Genomic DNA, 15,736 nt, shown 5'->3' with positions numbered 1-15,736 from the left:
TCATGAGGCCCTTGTTTTCAAACTCAAACAGCTGAGAGTGGGTGGGTCATTTCTTAGCATTATTATTGAATTTTTAAGTAATAGATCACAAAGAGTTGTTGTTGATGGGCACCATAGTGAGTATAGGAATGTGATATTTGGTGTTCCTTACGGTAGTGTGCTTGGCCCATTACATTTCATACTATATACGCATAACATGTGGCTTGGTCCAGAAAACAAGCTTGTTGCATATGCAGATAATGCTACTCTCTTTGCATCAATTTCATCTCCTGAATGTATATCTGCAGTTGCTGAATCCCTTAATGGAGATCTAGCTAAAATTAGTGTATGGTGCAAATTATGGGGTATGAAGTTGAATCCTAACAAAACTGAAAGTATGATTGTAAGTAAGTCAAGGACCATGGCTCTTCCAGATCGTGATCTCAGCATTGATAACGTTTCTTAAACTTTGTATGACTCTTTTAAAATTGTAGGTGTGATTCTCGACAGCAAGTTTACTTTTGAGAAACACATCAGGTCTGTGTCTTCTTCAGTTGCACAAAAAATTGGCTTATTGAGAAAGTCTTTCAAGATTTTTGGTGATCAATCTATTCTGAAGTGTTTAAATTCTTTCATTTTACCTTGTTTCGAGTATTGTTCTCCTGTCTGGTCTTCGGCTGCTGATTTGCATCTTAATTTGTTGGACAGGAACTTACGGTCTATTAAATTTTATATTCCTGATCTAGATAATAATTCAGGCATCGTTGTTCAATTAGTTCATTATGCATGTTGCTTTAGAATTTTTATAATTCTGACCCTCCTCTAGTATACATTCAGACCTTCCCGGACAGTCCCATCCTGTTCGTAATATTAGGTATGCAGTTAATTCTAATAGTCAGGTCTTCTCCATCATGAGGCTCAATACTACACAGTGCTCCAGAAGTTTTATTCCAGCTGTGACCAAGTTGTGGAATGATCTTCCTAATTGGGTAGTTCACTCAGTAAACTTCAAAATTTCAAACTCGCAGCAAATGTTTTTATGTTAAACAGGTTTACATAAGTCCTTTTTTAGTTTATATATCAATTATCTGTTTTAATTTTGTTTATATTTTTAAAATATATTTTTATAATTTTCATTACTTATATTATTTAATTATTTCCTTATTTCCTTTTCTCACTGGGCTAATTTTCCCTATTGGAGCCATTGCGCTTATACTATATTGCTTTTCCTACTAGGGTTGTAGCTTAGCTAGTGATAATAATAATAATAATAATAATAATAATATTTATAATAATTATATTAATAATGATAATAATAGTAATAATAATAATAATAATAGTAATAATAATAATAATGATAATAACAACAACAATATTTAAGGACAGAATCAATCGCAACATTTCCTTGCAACATCTAGGGACAAGGACGATCTCAAAATGTTTTTTTCAACATTTAACGATAAAGGAAATCTCATCATTTCAACATTTAACATTTAACATTAACAGAGGCTTTGTCAACAGTTCAACATTCCTTAGCAACATTTATGGGAATTTTTTTTTCCTCAATATCAACATGTCAATTTTTCTCTGGAACATTTATGGACCGAAGAAATTTCAACATTTCTTCCCAACATGCAACATTTAAGGAGGAGCAATCTCAGTATTAAGAGATAGAGATATGGAAGTTAATCGATTACTTCCTTCAGTGAAATACCTATCAAATGTACACGAATAACCGGAATATTAATCAGCCCAAGTTTTCAACAGAACAAAATTGAGTCTGATGGCGATTGCCAATTCAGTTTGAAGATCTATGAGACAACTCAAAGAAAAGAGACTTTTTTAGCGAATGTGATCTACATTTGCATACATTAACCACCTGAAACACGGCTGTGCTCTGAATGTTATTCATTATGCATATCAGTGAACTTGAAATGGCTCAAAACCTCTCCCTTACGAGCTATCTTTGGTCCTGATAACTCTAAGTGTTTCTCGTCGACCAGATTAAATGAATGCAGTAGACGTAGCGTAAGCAATACTTTAATAACAAAGATAATGAAAAATCAGATAATTTTGAAATCAAAAGGGTTCATTAACCTTTAACGTTGAGATGGCAGGTATATAATGGCTGGAGATGAGGATTGTCTTCAGTAGCTGTGGTGTGCTTCGATTGTCAACACCATGGCCTCTCTTCTCACCCTGGTGACCATTGGCCTTTTGGCCACAGCCAGCGCTGGTAAGTCTCCCTTCTCGCTTCTTATAGGATACCGGAATAACTGATCTTTTTTTTTAATTGAATTACATTATAAAATAAAGTGTAGACGTAATATATGAGATGTCAGTGTTTAAAATAAAACATTACTCTTGACTTCACATTATTTTTCTTAATTAACAGTAAGAATTACGTAATACTAAAGTAGAGATAGGGTTAATTTTCGCTAAGTAACGTATTTTGAGAAGAAATTGAAAACTATGTGTATGCCAGAGAGAGAGAGAGAGAGAGAGAGAGAGAGAGATGGGATTACTTGTACAGTATATTCCCCTATTACTCGCTTCCCTCGAGTGAAGTAAGACAACATTGACTGAATTTAGTGAAAGCAATAATATTTAGTCTAACTTTTGGCATTTCAATCAAATTTATACCGTAAGGTTGGATCGTTACGCATCGAGAATCTTTTAGTATTTCCAATGAATTAAGATATAAATTTCTCTAGTTCTGAGAGATGGCGTGAGTATTCCCAATGGTATAGGCCAAAGCACATAGATATATTTCTTTAAAGAAATTTGGTAATAAAAAGGTACTGTCAATTTCATCATGCACCTGGCGAGTCAGGTATAAATCCTGTATGAAGAAGCTTTAACATCTAGACGAATAATTCCTGATTCCTGAACCTCTTGTGTGTGAGTACATCAGTGTCAATACTATTATGGAACAGTAAGCTGTTGTTAAAGAGAATTAATGCTCAATTATATAATCTATTCCTCCACACACACACATCTCAAGAGCAGCCCATGTGCTTATTTCATGCAGAAAAATGACGAGCTTAATTCTATTTCACCTGTTTAACTCTCTTTCGACCCCTTCCAGCCCCTTGGTCTGCAGATCTCCCACGCTGCGCTGATGAATGTCCCATTCTCGGATCCCAGAAACTCTATTACGCCCCTGGAAACACTTACTCCTATTCCTACACTGGAAGATCGGAAATTCACATGAAGGATGTGGAAGGCGGCGTCTCCCAGATGGAATGGACCTCTCAAGTGGACTTGACTTGGATCAATCCATGTGACATGGCCATCTCTTTCAAGAACCCATCCTTTGGGGGAGCCAGCGGTAAGGGCAATGGGTCTCTGGTTAAAAATAGATTGATTGGGGAGATGTTCAGCTATATGTCATGTTATGGTGGGGTTTTGGATAATGTTGAATTCATAGTTTCACTACTTTGTGACAGGCACCCCTGAGGCCAGTTTTTTGACCCGATATCCCATGATGGTGGCCATGAAGGATGGACGTGTTAGTCACGTGTGCAGTCATCCAGATGACGACACTTGGTCGATTAATCTCAAGAAGGGTGTTGCGTCTGCTTTCCAGAATTCATTACCATCAAACTCATCAGTAAATTCAGGACTGAACTTCACAGAGGTAACTTTTAGGATTTACTTTTATTGGATTCATTGTCATATCAAGTGTGTCCAGCAGCTTTCTTAAGTGGCAAACCATATTTTTATAGTGTAGCTTTTCAGAAACATAATGCCATGTTAGACAAATGCTTGGTATTGATCGTCTTTTCTTAAAATGATATCAATTACAATTTAGAATATCACCATGAATATATTAGTTGTTAGGCTAGCAGAGAACTTCCATAAATATATGAGAAAATTGGGCAAGGAAATTAATATTAATTTACTCTTTCGAATTTTATAGACTGATATCACAGGGCAGGGGCCAACATTGTACAAAGTAAGAAATGAGGGAGAAAAGGTAATTGTTGAGAAAAGAAAGAATCACCGATATTTGCAAGAACGTTTCCCAAGCCAATCTGAAACACCAATGTCTTGGATTAAAGCTCCTCTTCCCATACAAGAATCAATGTGCAAATGCAGACAGGAAATAACGAGAGGCATCTATACTTCAATTGTTTGTGAAGACAGAAATATTATCAAGCCAGTTCTTGGATCATACAAGTACATTGAAGCTAAGCAGGAATCTAAACTGCAGTTCCAATCAGAATCATCAAGTCCTCCAGCAGCTCTTTCAACCCTTAAAGGTCATTTGGTCAGAAGAAGTTTGTTGTTCAACCATGAAACGCTCAAGAAAAACCCCAAATTGGTGCCACAACTTGAGCAGGCTCTTAAACACGTATGTGAAAAGACAAAGAATGCTGTTGAAAAGGATGCTGCTCTGTGGGTAGATAAAGCTATCCATCTAATGAGACACATTCCTGAAGAGGCAGTCGAGGAAATGCTGCAGAAAGTCAAAAGTGGAGAAATTTGCAGTGAAAAGGAGATGATGGAAAGCCTCTTCTTAGATATTGTTGCTTATGTCCAAGAGGCCAGTACAGTAAAACTCATGATAAGAGAGATGATGAGTGGGCGAGCGACTGGAGGTCGAGTTGCTCTGTACACTGCAGCCCTGTTTCTCACTCCCAGGCCTTCCATTCATGCAGTTGAGGCTGTAAAACCTTTGCTTGAAGAGTGTGAGCGATTCCCAATGGCCTGTCTTGCAGCATCTTCTATGGTTAATACATATTGCAAGCACCATCCTCATTGCCAACAAGATGCTCCCGTTCGACAGGCTGCAGAAACTCTGAGTCGGAAAATCCAGGAACGCTGCTCTTCTGGAGGAAGTGGAGAGACTGAGAAGGCATGCCTTGCCTCATTAAAGTCTCTTGGTAATATGGGTGCAATGACTTCTGAAGTAGCAAGAAATGTAATAAGCATCATTGAAAAACGAGATTTACCAAATGTTATGAGGGTTACTGCGGCACAGGCCTTTAGGAATGCCAAATGTGAAGTTGAGGTGAGTTCATCTTTTTCATTTACCAATTTCCTTTCTTGATTTTGAAAATAGTTTCTGCTGAAGAATAGTGAACAGCGTTAGGTATATGTCTAATGACATCAGTTTTTCTTTTTATTAGCCCACAAAACAACTTGTAAGGATTGCTCTTGATCCAAAGAAGAAGACTGAAATTCGCATTGCATCTTATTTGGCTGCAATCAGGTGTATGGTAGATCAAGACTTGCAGATGACCATTGACAAGATCTCAAAAGAAGAAAACACCCAAGGTAAGTTGGTGCCTAGACTATTTTGATATTTCTTCGGTATGATATTGTTTCAACAGCCTTATTTTCAGCATATACTCAAATAATGCAAACTATTGGTCAATTTAAATCACCCTTGATATAGTTTCATTAATCTTATTTGCTTAAATATTGAATTGTGTATTTTGTCAGAAATTTTTACAAACAATACATTAGAAGTATGTTACAAGGTTTGGGATTTGACTGATAATTCAATTGGAAATCTTCAAGAACACTTCACAATAGCACTAATATGGGAAGAAAATTCAAGTTCTGCTAAAGAAAATTATTCTCTTGTGTTAATTATTGAATAATCTTTATAATTATTAAGAGTGTTTTCTATAAATAAATGCCTGTACCACAAGGTATACTGTGATACGAGTAGGTTATAATTTTTTAATATGGAGGGGCATAAATGCAGTTTGATAGTAGTGTCTACTTTAGCTTTCAACATATAGAAAAATTAGACTATATCATTCTGTATTTATAGACTGTACAATGCGTTCATAAATACAATATATTATGAGATAGCATGAAGTGTGTGATAAGTTTTGAGGTAGAACTTTAGAGTCGAGTTGGGAGCGAGCCATTAACAAGTTCTAAAAACTTAATTATATATTTTCTTCTATTCATATCAGTGCGTGGATTCATCCTAAGCCACCTATGGAATCTCCAAGAGTCATCAGCCCCTCATAAGGAAAGGCTTAGGTACATGCTATCAAGCATCTCAATTCCATCTAATTTCACTCTTGATGTACGACAATACTCCAGGAATATTGACCTTTCCTATTACGCTCCTTCTTTTGGGATTGGTGGTGGTGTCGAGTCCAATATAATCTATGGTACTAGGTCATTCATTCCTCGTTCAGTGAAGGTTAATGTGACCTCTGCTCTTGGAGCAACTCCAGTGAACCTTGGAGAATTCGGTATGCGATTCGAAGGCTTGGAACCCATCATGGAGAAGCTGTTTGGACCAGAGGGATATTTCCAGAAGTCCTCTTTGAGGAAGATTTTGAGAGATGCTACTGAATATGCTGAAGATAGAGGAAGTAATATTCTTGAGCATTTGACGAAAACCTTGAGAGAGAGAAGATCGATTGATTTGTCTACCATCTCTCACTTCTTCAGTCAGGTTTATGGTGAGCAATCAATGAAAGAATCTCGTGCAGATTTCTTTGCTCGCATCAGTGGCCAGGAGATAGCATATGCCTCATTAACAAAGAAACTATTTGAAGGTGTCACTGTTGATGGGTGGATTGATAAGGTCTTTAACATGATTGATGAAGCACTTCGTAAAATGACTGACATGAATGCTAATACAGCCAGAGTACTTCAAGTAGACTTTGATCAGTACCTACCAACAATACAAGGTCTGCCTCTGAGGATGAAGATAAATGGAACAGCCGTAGTTGGGTTGAAGATTGAAAGCAGACTTAATAGTCTTAAAAGTAGCTCTGCAAGTATTCTGAAAATGAAACCCAGCCTTTCAGGTAAAGTAAATGGATTCATTGGATTTGATTCATTCATGGCCTCATGTGGTGTTCGCTCAGTGAATGATATTGCCAGCAAAAATGGATTTTTCATTAATGTGAAAGGAGGAGAAAGATTTGAAATTGAACTAGATGTTCCTGAGAAAATGGATGTGATTGATATTAGGAGCGAGAATTATCTAATGAAAGCAGTTAAAGGGCAAGGTGAAACTAGAATTAGTCCTCCTGGAGTCAGGATATCTGAAGTGCAGCACCAGGATTGCCTTCAGTCTATGGAAAAAAATCTTGTCTTGAAGATGTGCTATGATGTGAAGTTCCCAAATATGCTTAGAAGCCAGGGGCTACCTCTGGGACAGCTATTGGTGGCAAAATTGACTCTTGAAAAGGTTGAGCCCTCAATGAAAGGTTGGAAAATTTTAGGCTTTGTGCAAAATACTGCAGAAATGAAGGAAGTGAAAATCCAGATGAAAACTGAGGGATCATCGTCACCAAGAATGGCTGAAGCCCACATTACATCTTCTATGGATCAAGGTCTTATGAATCTGGGGGTAATGATATCATCACATGCCTCTGGAGGATACAAGGTAGAGCTCAAGGGAAAATGTGAAGAAAGTGAAAAGCTACTGGAGGCCAAGGTTTGGAGCAGCAAAAGTAAAAGCTTCACCCCTGAGACACAGGTTGTGGAAGTTAAGTTTGCTAGCAAGTACAATGGTGAAGAGTCCCAAATGGAATTGGTAGCCAAGACAAAGCATGACTTAAGGCCCTACATTGCCTATGAATTTGAAGGTAACTTTTTTACTCTCATGAAAAAATATTAAAGAAAATGTAATTTGTTAAATTGATTATCATTAGAAAAACTGGAACTTTTTGCATGTAATAGATTTATTTGATTTAGTTTTTGAAGTGTCATACCGTAATGCCATTTTTGTCTCATATTTTTAGCTGTTGGAGATGTAGCATACACGAGATTAACTGGAATTCCTTATCTACGACGTCTTCACAAATTTGACCTCAGGACTCAAATGAAAGACTTTAAATGGGTTTCAACCATAGAAAAGAAGAGTGGGTCTGAATATGCTACCACTGTAAAGGTTGAATCAAGGAGTGCTGAAAAGTTTGCTATTGAAGCCACCCATAACATTGAGGGTGGCTCTGGAGGAGGTATCGTCATGAAGACAGTTGCTAGGGGTAAGTCTTATGGAAAGCTTCAAATTCATATGAAAATATAAATTTCACAGCTGATGAGAAAGGTAATATTGAAATGTTTATGGGATTTTTTGCATATTTGCAGTTAAATCAGAAAGTGGCCAGTACAAAGCTGTTTGTGATGTGCACAACACATATGAGAAGATTGGAACCTCGTTACAAATTGTCAGCTCTTCAGGAGGAGCAAAGATAGTTGATGTCGAAGCTATGTTTGCTAGGGCAGGACAGATTCGCAATGTAAAATTCCAGGTACGGTGTAATTTTTACTCAATTTCTATAGCATTAGTTCTGATTAACTGAGTTTGAAACTACAGAAAAACTGAGAAAGATTAAAGTAAGTTATCCTTTCTATTTGTTAGCTTTATTATCCTTGTCTTTTCAGATGGATATGCCACGCTACATGAAACCCATCAAATTTGAAGTCAAAACAGAGGACCAGGGTAACCACCAGTACAAGTTCCAATCAGCCCTCAGACAAGGAAGCGTGGTTATACTACAAACTGATGGAGTCACAACCTTCAAATATACCCCCAGTATGCTACAACTTCAGATCGCTCAACATTTACAAACATCAGAGATTGGACCTCACAGCATATCCACAACTGTCATATGGGCTAAAAACAAACAAGAATTAGGTTTTGAAATAAAAGATCTACAGAAACAACTCGTTTCAATCAGGTGGGATTTATCAGCAGAGAGCAGTGAAGAAACAAAGGCTCACTTCAAGCTAATGATGCATGATGTCATTGATAACAAGATAGATGCTATCATCAGTAAGAATAATGTTCAGGTAAGCTTCAGTAATGTAGTGAAGAGTACAGGATCTTCACACCATGTAAGAGGATTTTCAGATGTTGATTTAAGAAGCCAGATGGTCAAGATTGGGCTGGGCTGGGATGTTGACAGAGATCCTAATCAGAAATTGAGCATCGAAGCCAAGGTCATTGGAAGTCCATCCTCTCCGCACCAGACTGTAATTCAGTAAGTTTTATCTACTTTGTTCAGTTCTAATATGTTGAAAATTTTCTCTATTATTATTAAAATCAAATAATGATTCTCATATATATTTCCTAAAGTCAGAGATACTTTTCAGTGGCGTAGCAACCTTTGTAGGGAAGACTTATAACTGCAAGGTTGAATTAAGGCGAGCAGACTCACAGCCTGGATTACTGGGAAAGAAGGACATAGCAATTGAGATAACTACTCCATCTCAGAAGACTTATGCTCTTAATACTAATCTGGATGTCGAAAAGCAACCATCTAGAGCCACAGTACGGGCTCAAATCCGCTACAAGAACCCAGAGCGCAAAGAATTTAGAATATCCACTGACCTTTCTGCTGAACATCTTGGTAGACCTTATAACTTTAAAATGAATGCCAAGGCTAATGTTATCTGCCCAGAAGGACGGCAGACAGATGTTTCTTTTGAATCAAAACATGAGTTCACTGGAAATCAAAGGGAGGTCCTATTAAAGGTAATTATTTCTTAAAAGATCTTTCGTTATTTTGTTATAAAGTGAATGTATTTTCCTGAATGCTCACGTTGCTTTTAATCTAGGTCTTTCTATGGCTCTGTTTTGTAATTTATTACATACCATCAACTGGAAATACAGATATTTTTAATTCCGATTTACCTTAAACATAGAAAGTTGATCTGGATTATTTTTTTTTCTCTTTGTTTTGCCACTAAAATATCAGGTTAAGTAAGCCACATTAATTTTGATTCGTAAATCGCAATCCATACCAAAGAAAGTTAAGACAAAATTCCTCATTTTTCATTTTTCATTTCCAGATGAATGTTGTCAACCCTGCACTGAGTAAGCCACTAGAAACTTCCTTCGTTTTATCAAATCAACCAAGATCATATGAGGCAAAGTGGATGATTGATGTAATGTCTCCTGCTGACGGTGCTCAGTATGACCTTAAAGTTTCTCCTGAAGGTGTCCAGTCCTTCAAGGTTGGTTTTGACCTTAAAGAGATTGTGGCGCTTCTTAAGGCTATTCACAGACTAGTTGGGGCAGGATCTGGGCCTTCAGAACCAATGGGAAGTGCCAAGTACCTCCTTGCGTATGAGAGGCCAGAGCGCTGGAATCACAAAGTTCTTGTGCATTCCCCCTCCAGACGCATGGAAGGAGAAGCAAGGTGCTCCCCATCAGAATACAGAGTTACCTTCCATCCAGAAAGGCACATGAGTGACAAAAAGTATGAAATGGCCTTCACTTCCTCTGAGAGGTCTGGTCCATGGGAAAGTGAGCTCAGGTATGAAGGCCGAGTCCATCATCCCTCATTAGAAAGAGAAAGGAGAGTAGAATTTGCACTCATGCTCAATGAGAAAACTCAGGGAACATTGGAATTGGACATTTTCCCAAGGTCAGAAGATAAAATTACTGGCACTCTTGAATCCACAATGATTGCCATGAACAGCTACAAGGTAGAAGCAAAATTGACAGGAAAAGTAAGTATGCATAAAGTTAAAACTTCAAGACTTTGAAATATATATATAAATGTGTATGTATATATATATATATATATATATATATATATATATATATATATATATATATATATATATATATGCATTTTCTCTTCTTTCATACATACTGTATATCACAAGATTACATGGAAATGAACATTGCTTCTTTATTCTAAATTTTCATTTGTATTCATACCTACAGGTACTCAAGGTTCAACCAAAGGTCATAGTAAGCGCTTCTTATGCTCGTCATAATATTGGCTTTGATTTAGTGTTTGAAAAGTCCTCCTCAGCTAAACCATCTTTCGTTGTCTCTGGAAAATATGACCGAAGCTTTGGAAGAAATGCCGCAGTAGCATTCACAGTGAGAACCGAAGAAGGCCCAGTGGTAGAAATGTCCGCAGCCGTGAAACCTAAAGGAGAACCTTCATGCAATGGGCTGAGAATATCTGCTAAGACGTATGTTTCTACACTAGGAAAATATGATCTTTCCTCTGAACTGTGTAAACCTGGCTTTGCAAGAGTTTCCATGTGGAAAGAAGGCAGCAGCAAACACGTTATTGCTAGACTTGGACTTCGAGCTATTAAGGATCTTGAGTTCAGCATCTCAGAAAAAGATGAGAGGCGTCAAGAGGAATCATATGTTGCTATGATGAAAATGAAATTGATCTCTCCGAAACTTATCAATACAGAATTGAAATGGAGATCTGAAAAGGTTTCTGAATTACAAGTAAGTATTGTCTGATTATTTTACTAAATTCAGTAATCGCCATAATTATATTAGGCAACTGTTGATTAAATCTTACTTATGCACATATATTTGACTTCAAATAATAAAGATTTTGTTAAAGATAGAGTTATCAAATATAATATTAAATTGAAATCATAAGCAGGGGTAAGAATCATCAATATCCTGAGTAAGGCTGCATCCACACTGGCAGAAATTTGGCAGGTTCAGGAAGGAGTGGACTGAAGCTTTAATTTGAATATATTGATTCAAATTACTTTGTTTAGACAAATATCCAAAAAGGTCGGGCTAGAACTATCTAATTGAAACTTTCATGTTTGAAATTCAAGCCCTAGCCTTCCCCAGCCTGCACCTACTGAATTCGGGCCTGTATGGACACAGTCTTAGTGCTTATGGCAGCAAAGATCTCATCTTTCTCAAGAACAAGATAAAAGAAACTTTCAAGTTTCCAACTTTGAAATTCTAATGCCTAACAAAGATTCCTTTTTTTTTTATTAGGAAGCTGCATCTGAAAAAATGTCTAGGGTGTCATCAGGCCTCAGTCTTGGGTTAACCACCAGGAGCAAGAAATTCTTAATCTCTCTGGATCAAGCAGCCCTTCATCTGAAATGTCAAGACTATGGCAAGAGGCAAAACAAGAACTACACAGAATCTACTCTGACTTATCATATGATGGATTGATACCATCTAAGGAGACCATTGAGAGATGGTGGAACTCTCCCTCAATCCGCAAGATGCTCGGAGGCTACAAGACTCTTTGGTCTCAAGTGGATCATCTTAAAAAGAAAATATATGAAACTGTACCTATCACTATCAGAGGTTTGAAGCATCATTGTTCAGGATTTACTAAAGTTGCAAACGGAGGTTAGTTATTTGGTATTTTTAGTTGAGATAGTTTTTACGGCTAAATTCTTTATAGCTTTCATCAAGAAATTTGTCCTTGAAATAAAGTACTTCAGTTAGATATTTTCCAAATAAGTGAGGAGTAAGTATTTGATAATCGACTATCATCTGTATGTAATGAAATAATAAATCTCTTCTATCTCTAACTACTATTAATGCCAATTGTCGCCACTTTACAGTTGTGGTTGGAGGAGCTCGTTGGATAGAAACTGGAGAAATGCCTGAAGAGGTAAAGAGCCTTTGTGAAAGCATCACGAACACTGCCCTTTGGCAAGACATCAAGGCTCTGCTCAACGACATGGCATCTATGTTTGGAGAACAGAAGGAAGCCATCATTGATATAATGAACAAATATAGAGATACTCTATGGAAGGATTGGCAAAATATTCTTAAAGATCTAGGACGTAACATGAGAGTTCAAGAAACAGTCAATTGGATCCTCAATGAGTTTAACATGGTAAGTTTTAAAAATTCTAAACTTCTATGGTTTATCCAGTAGCATGAGCATCATTAGGCTGCTGTGAAAGAGAATTACTGTCCTGTAATGAAAGTCCATCATCTTAAAGATATTCATAGTACTTTTCTGTTGCAGGAAAAAATGGCAATCCAGGCAGTCGAACGTGTTGTCAATAAGGTGATTCAGTCGTCTTTGCTTTCTTCAGTCCAAATCAGAGGAAGTCATGTGGAAATACAGATTCCCCTTCGTCGGCCAGTTAACTCTCTAACAACGGCATGGAATAATATGTTGATTAATCCCATCCCTGTTCCTGAGAACGTATTTCGCATTTATGAAACGTTGTCTCTCCGCTCTACTGACTACTTACTGTGGTCTTACTATTCTTTGTTCCCCAGACATGTGTCAGATCTAATTCCTCCTTTCAATCGCACTGCTGTTATTGTGGATGGTACAGAGATTTTGACCTTTGACAGAGCTGTTCTCAGAGCTCCTCGTTCTGCCTGTAAGGTATTGTTGGCAGTGACTAAATCATTCTCACTCACTATGGAAAATCCTCCATCTTCGCCCTCTCCTAAGGTAACCTTTAAGGTTCATGACACCATAGTTGTCATTCAGCCTGACCATAAGGTAACTGTTAATGGAAGAGAAGTTAGTGGTGAGGAGGAAACTGCTGGCCCAGTCATGATCAAGAAGACCCAAGAGAAAATAAAGGTAATGTCTCCCTACATGATTCTGCGAATTTACCCAAGAAACGGTGTCATCACTGCTCAAGTATCAGGGTGGAAATTTGGCCGCGTGGCCGGCCTTCTAGGTACTTACGACGGAGAAATGGCTAACGACTGGCTTACAGTTCATGGCACTCGAGCAGCTAATCTTCAGGAGCTTGTCAAGTCATGGCAAGAAGACCAGAGTTGCCAGACACCTCATGTCGCGCCCCTGAGTGAAGTTGCGGTTCCTCCACTCCGGTACATCCAGTGCAAAGCTCTCCTGGGCATTCGTTCCCGCTGCAATCCTTTGGTTCGTCCCGACCCCTTCATCAAGATGTGTCTGACTGCCAAGAATGCCTGTGATGTTGCTAAGGCTTACAATGCTGTATGCTCTGCCAGAGGTGTTAAGGATATCTTCCCCTTGGCCTGTTAAGAGCCCAGTCATTCCTATGATTGAATTATGTCAATGACTGTCCAAGTGTTTGGCCTTTGGGAATTTTAAATGTAATATTCAAATTTTGCATATCAGAAAATTATATGAATAAAAATAACAAATATACAAAGTGTACTTAAAATGAATATGAAAAAAATGAAAATAAAATATTGAGAAATTCTATTTATTTTCTTTTAATTAAAATGTGATTGAAGGTTATGGGATAGGAGAAAACAAGTATATGTTATTGTCCTTATCAGTAAGAAATTTAATAAGGCTACTGACCATAGTTAATAAGCACGAGGTGAAGAACCCTCAGTGGTCATAGATACAACTTTACGAGGACTTTGGGAAAGAATGAGCTTGGTGTCAGATAACGGATTTTGAGCAAAGTGAAAAATCTATTTTTGGGTGAGATAGCCATGTCGTCCTGATGGAAGATTCCTTTAGGTAGCTTTCTAAGGGATATTTGTTACAGTGATACTCCCAGAGAATTATCCATAGGTCTCCAGAATTCTAACTCCTGGCGCGAGTATCCTTAATATAGCTTTAAGGATATCGCATAATATCAGGGGACGTATTGTTAGATACGACACATAGCAATCTTCAGCCCGAATAGATTTAACTCTTAGAGGGGGAAGAGTGGCGAAATTGAAGGGGAGCCGTTATCAAGGTATCTGGTGGACCTCCTCTCCTAACTTGCATTTATGCTGAAATAGCCACAAATAGAGTAGTTTTGGGTTGGGTCATTTAAGAAAGAAGGTTGGCTCCATCATGACGACATGGCTATCTCACCCAAAAACTAGATTTTTCACTTTGCTCAAAATCTGTTTTTTTGGGGATCGGCCATGTCGTCCTTATGGAAGCTTACCAGAGAATTAACTTGAAAGTACTATATCTGTGGGTTTGTATAAGTGCCTTTACTTTGAATGAGTTCCTTATATGGTCATCTAGACCCGTATATGACATTACCGTTATTTGTCATATCCACTAAGCTTGGAACTAGCTTAGGGCTTCCTGCCCCCTGCAGGGAAAGTGTTGACTTCGACTATAAGGATTCAAAGTTTGTATATCCGTAAGAACGAAAGGGAAACTTTCTAGAGATTACCTTTTCGTGCTTTGGACATCTGTACGTTCAAGGTTCTATTTAAAGGAATAGAATAAAACTCTGGGTTTCTTTTATTTCATTACCTGAGGATTAAAAGAAGACACAGCTACATTTTTCTATTTATTTTCATAAGCAAAATAAATTATAAATGTATACATCACAAAGTAGAAGTCTTACTTTGCATAGATAAACATCATGGTTATACATATTTCTGACCTGTAAGGGAAGAATATACATATGTGAATTCATTATTTAACGCCACTCAAATGAATGTGAAGCTAAACATGTCTAGTTTCACTCAGATGTTGGTAATGCATCAACACTGTGTTCAAATGTTCACACGGCACTGGTGTTAATGGTTAGATTCTGCACCTGTATAGAACAGTCTATTAATCTCCGTAGTGATTTTCACTAGAAGGTATTAATTCACCCGATGCACTGTTGAGTCCCAAAACAGTCCACTGTTCATCGCAGCACTAGACAACGGGTTTTATGACACTACCCGCCGCCACCACAAAATGTTCTATCTCGTGTACTTGCTTCGCATAATATTTATTAAAGACTCTGGATGATTTCCACCCCGTATATGAGTGGAGCCTCTCAAAGTTCATGTGTTGAAAAAAATTCAACGAAGAAGCAACTTTCCTTGGATCGTGACCTGTGGGTGTGCTGTCAGGATCCGCTCTACAAATAAAGTAGGTGAGTTTCGCTCTCAGTGTCTTAAGGATAAGTTCGATCCTGAGGTTTCACCTCGGAAGAGCTGTCCCTCCTTGAAGTCTGAAGTTCTTCGAAGATAGACCTTGAGACACTCTACTGGGCATAGAGAGACATCTTCCTTCAGTGGGCAGACTCTCCAAGGACCCCACCTTTTGGTGGGCAGCTCGTTCTTGGCGAGAAAGGCAGGATCAGGGAAGAGATTCAGTTCTCCTGTGTC

At 37.8% G+C, this 15,736-nt stretch overlaps 1 pseudogene; it reads left to right on the top strand.

Annotated features, from left to right (window-relative positions):
• The first annotated feature begins 2,113 nt into the window (after window positions 1–2,113).
• Window positions 2,114–13,875, top strand: LOC137648700 (vitellogenin-like; annotated as a pseudogene).
• Window positions 13,876–15,736: the final 1,861 nt, after the last annotated feature.

Source organism: Palaemon carinicauda, chromosome 10 (assembly GCF_036898095.1).
Source record: "Palaemon carinicauda isolate YSFRI2023 chromosome 10, ASM3689809v2, whole genome shotgun sequence".
In the NCBI taxonomy this organism is placed as follows: Eukaryota; Metazoa; Arthropoda; class Malacostraca; order Decapoda; family Palaemonidae; genus Palaemon; species Palaemon carinicauda.
The sequence above is the reverse complement of the archived record's forward strand: the minus strand, read 5'-3'. Positions and strand labels throughout refer to the sequence as shown.